The sequence below is a fragment of the Chroicocephalus ridibundus genome, chromosome 2, assembly GCF_963924245.1.
Source record: "Chroicocephalus ridibundus chromosome 2, bChrRid1.1, whole genome shotgun sequence".
NCBI lineage: Eukaryota > Metazoa > Chordata > Aves > Charadriiformes > Laridae > Chroicocephalus > Chroicocephalus ridibundus.
Window position 1 is genome coordinate 97150791 of NC_086285.1, and position 13912 is coordinate 97164702.

The following is a 13912-nucleotide window of genomic DNA, read 5'->3' on the forward strand; positions in this document are numbered from 1 at the left end:
TTTGAGAACAACCCTAGGAACATGTGTGAGTTCAGTGTGGATAGAGGCATCTCCTGCCAGCAGATCTGCGCACTTGTTTTTTTCCATGGACTATTGTCTGGAACTTGGCAAGCCTTTGGAATCTTTCCTGGACAAGCAGTTCGGGATTATTCACCAATTTTTTGTGAGCTGAAGTGAAAATAAACATGAGCTTAGGACTCTGAGCTCAAACTCAAACCCAGGCTTTCCCAATGTGAGCCCAGAACTGAGACTTTTAATTTGGCCTTTTATGATTATGATCCAGTGACAGAATTAGGCTTTGAATCTGAATGGTATCCAGGCTCTGTGATACTCATGTAAATATACTAGCTTAGGGCTTGCAGTATGTTTACAGCCTGTTATTCATTTCTAACTAGTGGCGTTTTCCTTTTTGGCTACAGTGGGAGAAGCTATGGGTTTTACCAATTGTGTTGGGTTTGGTGGTAATATAATCTGCAGATGTAGAAGCATGATAAATGCTCAGATATGAGGGTCAGAAATGAGTCCATTTCTAAACAATCTTAATGTCTTAATGTTGGAATGGGCAAAGAAAGAGTTTATGTAGTTTGCACAACTGCAACCATTGACTTCACTTTCAGTAAAGCAGATCCGTGATTTTTCTGTCTTCAAATACTTGGTAATTTTGGTTTAAAACAGTAGGTCCAAATCCAAACTGAGTTCAAGTTCTCCAAGCGTCTAATTAACAACAGGTATTGGTACACCTGGAATTAAAAGTATGTAAGTAAAGGAAAGCAATCACCTGGTCTAGTGCTGAAAGGCTTAATGAGGAATTAAGGAGAAAATACAAACAGGCTGCTGGAGTTGTGTTTGATTTTTCAGTTTCTTTGCTGTCTGCCAGTCCTTTACATGAGTGCTAAAAATTTCATTAAAAAATTAAAAATATATTTTAAAGACCAATTTAAGAAACAGAACTTGTAATACTAACTTTGGAAAATTGCAGCTCTATTTTCTGACACATTCTTACATTTGTGACTAAGGGAAAACTCAATTATTTCAGTGGATTGCTGGAGAAGTAGATGTGAATCTCACTTTATCCATTCTCATCTTAAAAGATTGACTTGGAAACCTTTCGTTTCAAAGAAGGTAAAGGTGTCAGGGTGAGTTCATATGGAACAGATGGGTTTTCTGGAAAAAGCCTCCAATTTGATAAACTTCCAGAAAAAAATCACATGACTGGCAGGAGACAAAGTACCTTTGTTTTGAATTTTTGCTGGTCCCACCGAAGTTGATGCTACTTTGGGAATTGATTTCAGCTGAGATTAGGACTTTGGTTATAGACTAGTGTTGAAGTGTTGAGTGTTGAAGATGCTGATCATTAAAGCTGTGTCAGCTTCTCAGCAATGAACTGATGTTCTTTCTGGCTTAAGTTCAATGCTCTTCGAATGAGAACCCTTGATTTACATTAAGTGTTTCTCAACTATTCTTGCGGGGGCATTAGGCTGATGTCTTGCTACTGTTTGTGGAGCCATCAAAGGAACAAGCAAAAAAGAAAAAAAAACCTTAAAACCCAAACAACCTCCCCCCAAAATATTGATTTCAGTTTGATGTCTGGTGTTGAATGTGCTCGTCCTTCCCTCTTGCAGCTGCAGAACGTACTGGCATTGCAGGTGGGTCGTCCGACAGCTCCCTTTCGGACCGTTGCCAATCCTGCTTCATGGATCCGCTAGCAACTGCCTCCCGAATTGTGCTTGCACCTGTTTCCTCTTCTTGTGGAATAAACAGTTTTGTCTGAAAAGAGCATTGACAAAGGCCAAAGTTGCACACCCATCCTGGCCCACTGATATAAAGGAAATCACATTTTCTTGATGCTTGTAGAATGAAAGTGGCAGCTGTTGCCATGGAAATAGTCCATTTATGAAAGAAGAAGTTTTGAGGAGGCTGAACGTCGCCACTAATCTAAGAGATTGCAGTCAAGACAAAAGGTTAAAGTTGGAGATGTGCTAATTAGGAGATAGCTGTGTTTCTGATAATGTGAGGATAGATACAAAGGAATTCTATTTGATAAAAATTCTGTTGTCCTGGCTAATCCCTTCAACCTATTATTTTGAATACACAACACGGATTAGATTCATCCCTAGTATAAATCCACTGATTTGTGTTCAAATAGGTGTAAACTTAATGAGTATAAATAGGCACTATGCCCTGGAAAGGTTCTTTCAAATACTTACTTAAAATGTATTTTAAGAGTTATTTTTTCACATTCCCTTTTTGGAGACATTTTCCTGGGTTTTGTTTTCTATTTTGCAAGTACTGATGTCCTCTCTGTCCTCTTCTCTATGCTCAACACATTTCCTGAGGTGCAGAAATTACTGTGGTTCTTCAGATTTCTCCTTAAATGTGCTAAAAATGTTAGCAGCAAATAAAGAAAAGGCTTTGTTATTTCCAGTGCACTCTGTTGATCGACTGTGTCAAGACAAAGTGAATAATGCAGTAACATCATCGTCAGCAAACAGGAATGTTTGGGCCCGATCGTCTCTGCTCATACGAAGTGCCAAATTTTCACTCTCTTCAGGAGAGATGCATCTCTCCACAAATCCTGAAAATACAGCAACATACTATTTCTGTTAAATTTTTCAGCTTTAAAGCACTGAAAACCCATCTGACAAACTCCATCTGAGTAGCTAATAAACATTTTAAAACAAATGCACAGTTTGCCCTGGATTATTTCACAAAAGACTTAATTATTCCTAATTAAAGCTCCTGTTGATTATATTTGTATGAGCCCTAGCCATTCAAATAATCTTGGGCCCTACATTCTTCTATTTATTTGTTTTCATTTACAAGTAGCCTGCGTTATCGCAAAAGCCTTTATCTGTGTAATTAGTTTTACATGGATTTTGTAATGAAGACTGTATGTGAAAAATGAAATGGTAAATGTTGTTGGATATGTCCCCCAAAATGACACCAGTAACATCAAAGCATTAAAAATATCACTACCACACTGTTCATGAAAGAGCGAAAGGACATTCTGTCACCAGTGGATGCAAGCAATGGGTCCAGGAAATTGTGAAGGGTGTTATAGCATGTGATAGTTCCAACTGTATCTCAAGCTCCAACTTGAAGGCTGTAATTTTGCTGTAACTCTTCTATCTGGGAGACTGAAAAACTCATAGGCTTATTGCTAAGTCCCTTCTTTACAAGCAAAATGAATATGTAGCATGAATACTGTCTTTTTCCCGCCTTCCCCTCCCCTATGCTATTGTTGGTGTTTAACTTAAATGACACTTCTCCCACCTGGAGATGTCTTCCTCAAGGCATTTCTAGGCAGCAGTTACATCCTTACTTAGGTCTTTTATTGCTAGGCTGAACAGCTTAGTTCTGTTAGTATCTTTGGATGGAGGATCTCTGTTCCTTCAGTCATTTTAGAAGCTATTGTCTGCACTTCTCCCCATTTGATTTCATCTTTCTTGAATGTGTATAGGATTTCAGGTGAGCTACAGTCCGCACTGTGCACATGATCACAGATGTCTCCCAGATTCTACTGAAAATCTTTGTCCTCATGTCCTGTAGTTTCACTTGCCTTTTTCATCATGTTACTAGTCATCTGCTTATTGGCAACTACAGCCCTCATTTGTCTCTACCTGGTCATCTCCCAGAATACATTTGAATTTTCTGCATGTGACCTTGCTGTTTACCCCATTTCTGTGGCTCCCATCTAAAAGCTGCTCTGTTTGTATATTTTCAGTACTCTTCTGTACTGACAGTACAAGAGTGCCCAGGTACTCTTCTACCTGGGTCACAATAATCAAGAGCTATGAAAGGACAGCAGAAGCCCCATACTGGATCCTGAATGCCTCTTACTAGTTCTGCTTTAGCTGTTTTTAAACACCAAAAAATGTCTTTACTTAGTCCTCAGATTCCTTAATCATGTATAACATGGTGTCAAATGCGTTCCTAAAGTCCTGAAAGATGACATCTGTTACACTTCATCTGTTCAGAAAATCAGTTACCTCATCTAAGAAAACTATATTGATAGTTTGTATGGTGTCCTTTTGGTAAATTGCTGTTGCATTTTAGCATTTTATCCCATTTTTCATTTATCTCCGTGTCTTTATATATTGTCTCCTTCAAAATGTATTTTAAGGCCTTTGCTGCTAATGAGGTCAAATTAAATAGCTTTTAGAGGAAACTGGCTTTTCCTCTTCTTTTTCTTCACATTTTTTTTTTAAGTAAAGAAATCATATTTACTATTTTTCAGTTTCACTCCCAACTTGCTGGTGGTGTTAAAAATATTTGTCACTGAACCAGCATTACACGTCAGAAATGTTTAGAAGTCAGAAACAGTGATTAATCAGACTTCAAGCTTGATGCATTTCACTTTTTTAGTTGAGCTTTTGTGTTAGCTATGGTAGTTCTATTTGCATACTGACATTCTCATTATTCACCCTATCTTTCTCTCTAAATTCAACTTAAAACTTCTTATTGAAAACTGTGGCAAAATACTTATTCAGAGCCTTTCCTTGTGTTGTCTTTAATCTCTACTCCATCCTTCTTCCGCAGTGGCACAGCATTTTTCCTTGTCTGTCTTTATTTATACTACCAAAAAGTCTTTTACTATTTGTTTTCATATTCTTTGCAAGATATAACTCAGTTCGGTTCTTACAGTTCAAAATTTATCTTTGTACTTCCTGGCCTCTCGGATGTTTTTAGTTTGTGGACAGCACCTTTGGAAATCTGTGTGGACTCTGCTTATTTCCAGTACCTTCTTTTCGACATGTTTGTTCATTCAGTTTAGACCTGGGATCTCTTCTTGAAAGGTTCTGCTAGTTACTGGCTGCTGCTTTGTAAAAGCTACTAGTTCAGTTTACTGTCTCTTTTCTGTACTACAGAACAGACATAGTTTAGACAGCTTAAATGCCATTTTTATTGTTGTTTTACAATGCTTTACTATGCTAGTGCAATTCTTAAGTTCCTATGCCCGCCTTGCTTCTCTCTTACATAAGTAATCCTACTTATGTCATAATCAAAGCTATGAAGATTATTTGTGTGAGAAAAGGGTTGCAGATCAGGGTCTACATTCCTTAAAGTACTTTCACTGGGTGCAGCATTTTCTCACAGTGGTGGCTTTTTTAGCTGAACTGTAAAAGCTGTTTAAGAGATACATGTGCAGTATCAAAGAAGTGCAGAATATTTTGGAAGATGAAACTGCTTGGAAACTGAAGGATGCGGGGATTTGTCCAGGTGCCTATTATTTCTGTAATAGCCTTTTTGCCACTTGACTCAGGTTTTATTTCTGTCTTTTTAAGTATTATTAGATTTTCTTTTGGCACCCTGGTGATTTGCAAATGTACAAGTACTGTACTGAGTGCTCAGGAAAATGGTCTTTCACAGAACTAAATTGTTGCATGGAGAAAGTTCCTTGGTAACTACTTATTACTTGGATTTTTGTCAGGTCTCAAGATATATCATGTCTATGTTGCATTAACACTGGAAAAGCTATTCAGCAGCAGGCTCTGCCCCAAAGAGCTTGCAACTGAAATACGTAAAATAAATTCAGGGCCGAAGGAAGCAAATACTTTTTTACAGTCACTGTGAATGTGTGAAATAATCCAGACTCAATCATCTAGGACGTGATCAGTAGCTGAACCCAGCCTCCTTGACTTCTCAGTCTCTTTCTCAGTTGCAGGAAGATTTTTTGTATTTTCATCCACTACAGTCATTAATAGGAGTAGGAAATTTCAGTAGGATAGTGGGATTGAAAAGAGATAAAATTTCATTTATTTTCCTGCTTTCACTGACTTTAATAATCTGTTGGAATATGACAAAGTAGTTGGTAGAAGACATCTACTGATGCCATTGCATTTTTTAGCCAATCCAGTAGGGGAGTATATATTAGCTGTTAATCTGTTACAGGGAGAAGGCAGTGGATGGGTCAAAACCTGATTTTGCTGTTAATTTACAAATTTTGAGCAATAGGCATGAAATGACTGAACAAAGAAGTAGATGACAATGCAGAAAATATTTTTTGGTATATAAAGAGCTTCCTTTTAGATTGAGACTCTTCATAAGTAATATTACACACAATTCTGAGAAGATATTAGGAAGTCTCAGTGCATTTAGATTTTCAGATTAGCTGGTGAGCTGCACAAATGTGACCTGAATTATGACTCTCCTGTGGTTTCTACTTATAAATACTTTTTCCACTACAAATAAATTATGAAATACGTTTAAAATCATGACTTAATGAAAAAAAAATGTATTTTTTTCAATCTAATGGACACAGCTACTTTGAATAGCGGAATTTTTTGCTGTGGGAATGAAAAACAACAACCCTCCAAATCTCTTCTGTATATAAATACATCCATTTACTTCAGCACCATCTCAGTGAACCTAAGTTTGACCAATAAAACCAAGCTGTAATGTCACTCCTGAGTGTGTCAGAAAGATTCAGGAGAGATTAGTGAGGAATCTGTATGTGATTCAGTACTTACCACTGTGTCAACTTCACAGCAAAGCGGGATCTTGAGTCATGGGAAAAAAAAGGAAACAGTTTTGTTTCGAAGAGTGTCATCTCATGTACGTACAAAGCTGTTACTTCCCTCTCTGGCAGCAAAACTCCATATTGTATCTACCAAAAGAACAGCAACAAATCTCATAAAGTGCTCAGATAATGTTACAATAAGGAATTTCAAAGAAATTCTGATTAAGACGGTACTCGGGCTATGAATACCTGCAGAATTGCCAGGTACCAGCACAGTGTTGTAAAGAGCACTACAAGGAGGGTTTCCGCTGGCACCAGTGTTGCAGTTTTACTCACCCAACAAATCTTGTGCTCATTGTGCTCAGTAATTGGTCTCAAAAAAAAAACCCTTCCAAATAATTTTACTACTGGAAATGTTTTTTCCCGAGTGTCTGTTCTGAAATAGCCAACGCAAATCTTTGTTTTGTTCTCTTGTTCTGATTGATTTTTTTTCAGGAAAGAAGGAGGTATTCAAACAATTAGAAACTTTCACATCAAGAATGTGGGGGGAATAAGTTAAGTGGGGATGATAAATCATCATAATGGAAAGCTGTCCCTTCCAGTATACGTGCTGGCTTTCTGAGTAAGATTTTCAGAAAACAAGATCTTAGCCTTAGGACTTGTACTCCTGCGTGAACTTTTCAGGAAAACAATTCTACTATATCAAGGATGCTCCACAGCCTGTTGGAGTGATGGGTGTTGATTTAAAATCCAGAGAGACAAAATAACTGGCTTAATTTTCAGACATGTAAAATGTACAGATCACTAGTTGAAAAAACATATAATTTATTTTAATGCTTATTTGTCAAAAATAATGCATATTTTTGACTTGGCTTATATGTCTATGTTGATTTTTCTTAGCTGTGGAGAAAGAGCTACAATACAAATAATGTGGCATAGGTATTTACTCAGCAGTCTGTTCAAACAAACTGACCTGATTAAGGTGAAAATTTTTCATTGCAGCAGTTTTCTGTTGGTGCATTAGGAGATTTGTAGTGAAAAGCATGTTATTTTTGCAGGTTTATTTTAATAAAAACAAACCCACCTCAAAACCAAATATTCAACCACAAAGTCATATTCGTTTTAATTCCAAAAAGGCTCTGTAATGCCTTCTGAGTATTATAATTTAGATGCTTCTTGCTCCTGTTCTACTTAGGGGCTTTTTTTCCTGTCTGGACCTAATCTTCCATGACGTGCCACTATCTCTGCTTTATGGCTATGGACATAGCCTATTCTCTGATGAATTGAGGGAAATACAGTCTAATAATGTAGCTACACAAGGGAATGAGAATATGAGTCACTCAAACTTTAATATCTGTACAGGCCAAAAGCTTGTATTTAAAGCTCCCCTGGAAAACTGAATTCTCTGCAAAGGAAAAAAGCACAAATATTTTTAATTACCTCTAGGCACCTAGTTCTCATTTACTGTTGAATACGTACGGTCACTTCAGTAAAGTTAGTTCACAGGAAATGAGCGTAGAATCTGAGCTGTGCAGAAACCTAGCATCGCGTGTGAAGGGCTCAGTCTGAATTTCTATACCAATGACTTCATCTGAGAGGAGGAAGAAAGGGGTGATGGTGAGTTAAGAGCATGGTGGGCTATTGTTATTCTTCAGCCACAGTCTTTGTATGGAGAACTTTTTTGTTGATGGCTCTATTCATCCTTTCTCTCAGTTCATAGCATTTGAGACAAAAAGCATTTTTTACACGTGTTGTGCATGTGGCATGGCCCACACAACTGAAATCCATCTGTGAACTACAGTGTCAGCCTGACATCGGTTACTGTCTGTGGCTCTAGGAGAGGTATCTTTAAGCATCGAACAACAAGCAGAAGTTGTATTTCAAAGCCTTGAAACCAGCTGCCTGTCTGAAAGCTCTCCAATTCAGATAGAATATTCTCAGCTTGGATTGCTTAATCAATGCTCTGTTTTCACTTCATTGGCAAAAAATAATATAAAAATAAAGCTTCTCTGTTAACAAATTGTTTGTCATTTTCAAGCTGGCTGCAGAGGTCTGTGCAGTCACGTCTACTGAGTCGCTAAATCTTTATGCCTCCTCCTCTTTGGAGAGTCATTAAGCTTAGAAGCATTAGCCTCTACAGGGCTGATCAGGATGGCTTGTTTTAAAACATGTCAAAACTGTTGGACAGCAGCTTGTTAAAAACACATTATGGATCATTCTGATTGACTGGGCATACATTAGTGCCAGTTCTGTTGTTATTGTTTTTAACACAAGTTGCAAAGATATTTACACATCATAATCGAGCCTTTAGGCTGGCGTTGGCACAGGTATTTAGTGCATCTGAGCTCTTCCAATTTTTCTTTTTATTAACCCAAAATTTTTTATATGGTCTATTAATTAGAAGTCTGAGTAACTGTTACTCAGTGCAACTACAAGACTGTTGAGAAACTGATTTTCAGAAAGACTGTTTGCCCAGACCTTCATTGGCTTTAGCTCAAGTTGACAGTATCACTGCTTCTAAAGCTTGGATTTGTACAGGGTACACCACAGCTCTGCAGTTAACCTATAGCTCTGCAAGAGAATGTTAACTACAAGCCAGCTCTGCAGACCAAACCTCTGTGCCAGAATTCACTTGAGCTTTTCCCTTTGGTGAGTACAAGGGGGGAGGGAGATGGAGGAGAGGGGAGCAACCATCCTCCTTTCCCCCCTTATATTTCAGGGGGACTAGTCCCTTTCAGGGAGAAAGGAGGGAACAGACCCTGCTCACAGGAAGAACTTTTTGCTCTCTGCTTTTGTATGCACCATGTGCGTGTGTAAGCTATGTCTTCCCCGTCATCCCCTCCATTATACCACAAAGACAGACTCTCCTCTTCTCCTATAGCTAGATTTTCAGAGCTCAGCAGCAAAGGTGCAAGCCCATGTTCTGCCAGAATATGACTTGACATTTTGTTGGCACCAAAGAGAATTGGACACTAGTATCCAAAGGCAGATTTTAGGTCTTTTTTTGAAGACTGCCCTCCAAGGTAAATCATTTTGTTGTCTGACCAATTCATAGGGAAGAATTACATCTGTTTCCTGTTTTGTATGCTATAAATACAATCTGAGTATATTATATTTATTATACTTTGAAATTTAAGTACTTCCTGCAATTTCCAGGAAAACTTCCTTTAAAAAAGCAATAAGCTACTGACGAATATGTAGAAATGATTTAGCATTTTATTTTTAGTAATGGAGAAAATACAAAGAAAAAAACTCATGGCCTACTGTGACAATTTATAAGGAAGAAAAAATAGGAGGAAAATCATCAGATAAATGACATCATATAATTCACCCTGGTCTGATTTGTGACTTTTAGATTTTGAGCATTTCTTAATTTGATTCGCAGGTGGTGATCTGGTGCCAGAATAAATTAGTCTTAGAAAGTGCCAAGACTGCTCAGCCATTTGCTGTGGTATCACTCCCACATGAGGAACCTGTATCATCATCTTTCTTCAAGTATCTTCTCTAGCATGGTAAGTTTTTCAGGCATACAATCTTATTCTGTGTCAGGAGTTTCAAGAAGAGGGAGTGAGGTGAGTTCTGAAAAGTCCTGCTCCGGTCCTAGATTTTGTTGGCAGAACTGGAAGCTATAGTCAGTAAACCTAGGTGTACTCATGTTGAACACATGTAAGGTTTGGTAAGGCTGTGGAGTGTAGTAAATACCACAGAACAGGTGTCACTAACTCTAGTTTGTATTTCCTTCTTCCCCCTGAAGTGGACCACAGTTGCACAGGGTGTAAAATTTCTCCACTTGTCTTATTATCTGAAATTAATTTTTTTAATACTGGCATCTGTATTTGCAAATTTATGACTTTCAAAGCAATGTCAGTCCCTCTAAATAATTAAAAAAAGAGCCTCTCATCCAATATTAAAAACAAACAAACAAAAATCCATGAATAATTCTGACAACTAACCTTTGGAATCAAGACCTAATTAGTTCTTATTGAGCTTGGTCCAAAGATCATTGAAGTAATTTGGAGTCTTTCCATTAAAGTTAATTGACTTCAGAGCAAAGTTGTTTCTCAGATACACTGGTTTAGCAACAGGGTAGCAAACAGTCACCCTGTCACCCATCAGTAACATCACCCGCAGTCAGGGTGCGTTAGGTGTTCTATTTGACATTGTTTCTGGTAAAGATGTTGCCTAAGTTGGTGATGCCCCTGGGGCCATATAGAGGACGTGGAAAAAACTTTGTGCCCTGAGTACCCATTACTTTGCCAGTCACCAAAGCCTGCAGGTTTCACTCATTCCAGCTTCACTGCAGAGCTTTCATCAGAAGTGTCAACATTAACAAGATTTTAAACTGCAGGCGAATACAGAACATCATTTGATCCTGGCAAAGAACTGTTTGCCTCAGCACTTGTGGGATAATGTAGAGTAAGCAGCAAATCATTGATGAATCTGTAATGCAACACCAGTCCCAAGAGTGCTCAGGCAAAATTGCTGCAAAGAAGGAGGAAAGACACCAAAAGTGATTAAATGCAGCAATAGATTCAGACCTTGGGAGACCTCCCGGGAGATTCTTCTTAAAAAAACCCAACAAACCAACCAAAAAAAACCATAAAGCAAAAAAGAAAAAGGGGTACAGAATTATGTGCTTAACCCTTTCATTCTGTCTTAATAAAAACCATAAGGAACCCACAGATGTGAATGTTTACTGAACCTTAATTTGCCTGGAATCATCATAGATTCATAGAATTGTCTAGGTTGGAAGGGACCTTCCTTGCAGTTACTCTAGTTTTATGCTTGTGGTAATGTTGACTTCTGGCCATTACCATGAGTTTCCAGTGAAAATTTTGCACACTCCATCAGGCCAATAACTCTTATCACTGTTAAATACCTTATTTGCTTTTGCTGTCTATAGAGATAATTAGTAAATGTAGGATAAAATTTGTACATTTAAAAATGTTTCAAATTCAATAACAATATCCAGCAATACTTAGGTGGTGATTAGAGAACTTCAGTGGAATTGCATTCTCAAAATGTTAAAAAACATCTGTCAACACAGACAGTTGGTTCTTAGACTAGCATTTCAGTGGATGCTTACTTGCTCCCCATCTCTGTTTTGTCTTGTATCTGGCTGCCATAGTTCAAATATAGATCCAGTAGGGTCAGTGCAGGTTTTCTGTTGTGATGATTGGGACTTGTACTTAAGACCTTGGCACTTGGGGGATCCCTGCTCAGTTTCCATCTCTGTTACGTATTTTCTCTGGGAACATAGGTGAGTCGCTCTTGGGCGAGTCATAATAGGGCTGCTTCTTATGAATAGTAAAATGAATATATATATTCATTATTATTGAATTTATATATTCATATATATTATAAAAATATTATTAATAATAGAGCTTCTTTCTTATGCCCTGGGTGCTTGGATAGTCTGCTTTGTGACAGGGCTTTGTTTCCTACTATATTTCTGTACCTAGGAAGTAGGGTTCCAGTTCCTGGTGCACCAGGTTACTTAACAAATTTAATTTGGTCAATTTCAAATAATGACATCAAGATAAAAAAATCTCCCTATGACGTTAATTATCTTCAGAGTATTCCACTCCCTTTGCAAATTTATTTTGGAGACTAAGCAAGGTTATACTGCAGTATTAAATACAGTCATCTGCTTGTATTAAAGTAGTTGCAAAGCTCTGGCTAATGCTTATATGAAGTTGAGATTAGAGAGTACATTCCACCTACTGATACCAAAAATATCGAGTTACTGTACCAAAAATAAACATTCATTTAAAGAAAACAAAGAAGCTTTTAAGTGATCATTCTGAAAATTTCAATGGCATTTTGCAGTCATTTGCATTGCATGATTCATGCTTGAAATACTGTTTCCTACTTTCTCTTAAATATACTTCTCTTGTTTAAAATTAATTTGCCTTTTACTTTGCACTGGCAAAGTAAAGTTTGGGAAGTATATGAGAGTGGTTGTTAGTCTTTTATCATTTGCAGCAGTGGGGATGTCACTTCAGACTGTATCGGCCTAAGATGATGTAAGGATCTTTAACTTCATGTTTATATCCAAGCCAGTGGACATCTAAAAGAATTTTAATTTCCAAGGTACCATCAGAAAAGTGGCAGGCAGTGTAGATGGGCAAAGAAGTCCATATGTGGGCAAAGAAGCCCCACCTGTGCCGTGACAAAAGGGCCCCATGAGGCTTTTCAAATCTGTAATAAAGCACTTGCTCAAGGGATTATGCAGGATAGCAGAAGAGAATCTACTCTTTTTCTTTTTTCGAACTCACAAAAAAAGAAACGTTCTTTCCCAGGCATAACCAGGAAGGCAATGTTTTATTGACAGAGCAACATATATTTAGGACCAGGATTTGTAGGGAGTGTTTGTACTTGTTTCCTGAGAATACATGGAGCCTCTTGATAGTGCTAGATGATAGCAATCTGCCCTGTAGGCAGATGTGCAAATAATAGATAGTGCCTGAGGCATATTTGCCCGCATTTGGTGAATTCTCCTTTTGTTTATGTTACCATATGGTTTAGTTTTATTCTATTAACTGTTGAGAACAATATCTCCTGAATGTCAGAAATCAATACCTTATTTATAAGTATACAGATTTTAATAATGCAATAAGGATAATGATTTTTTCTAACCGTATAGAAAAAATAGCGTGTCACTATTTTCCTGTGGTTGAAGATACTTTAAAATTGGTGGACTGGTCATACTGATTTTGAAATAATCTATTTTTACTGTTGTTCCAGATGATGTAAATTCATGGAAAATGATCTCAGAATCTGGCTGGACAATGCTTTTGCTTGTTTTAGCCTCTGCACTATGTTTAAGAGTCTTGCTCTATGGGCTCAGATGAGACTGAGATGAGGTCATTTTCCTTGAAGTTTTACTGTTAAGGTTCCAGACCAATACAGGACTTATGTTTTCATGTATTCAAGTACACAAGTAGTCCTTCTGAAATCAATGAATAAAGTTCTGACTTCACTGATGTCAATGTCAAAACTCCCACTCACTTCAGTGAGGCCAGAACTAATCATGTTTTTCAATGGAATAGTTTTGGGGCAGGGGAAAGGAGGTTTGTTTGTTGTTTTTTTTTATCAATGAATGAAGGGTAGTCAATATTTTAAGGTTTTATAACACATACAGTGCAGATACCTGTGGAGAACTGTCAGAAATAATTATTTCGGTTTTGTAAAAATCTTCTAGTTTAGTAATGCTGGTTCTTTATTTTGTCCTGACTTTTACATGATATATAAATGTTAACCATATTACTATGATGACATGAAATATAATTGTCATGGTTTAACGCCAGCTGGCAACTGGGACCGTGCAGCCGCTCTCTCAGTTTCTGTCCCCACTCCTCCCCACCAGTGGGATGGGGAAAAGAATCGGGAAAAATAAGGAGAACTTCTGGATTGAGATAAAGACATTAAAGCAAAAGCCACGCATCCAAG

General features: G+C 37.6%; 1 long non-coding RNA gene across 1 annotated transcript in view; it reads left to right on the plus strand.

The window, feature by feature from the left end:
* LOC134511766 (uncharacterized) overlaps nucleotides 1-13912 on the plus strand; it is a 107402-nt gene that overhangs the window by 9896 nt on the left and 83594 nt on the right. Inside the window, exon 4 of the long non-coding RNA XR_010069970.1 lies at nucleotides 9846-9972. This is a non-coding gene — a long non-coding RNA (uncharacterized LOC134511766). The remainder of the gene's footprint in view (nucleotides 1-9845; nucleotides 9973-13912) is intronic.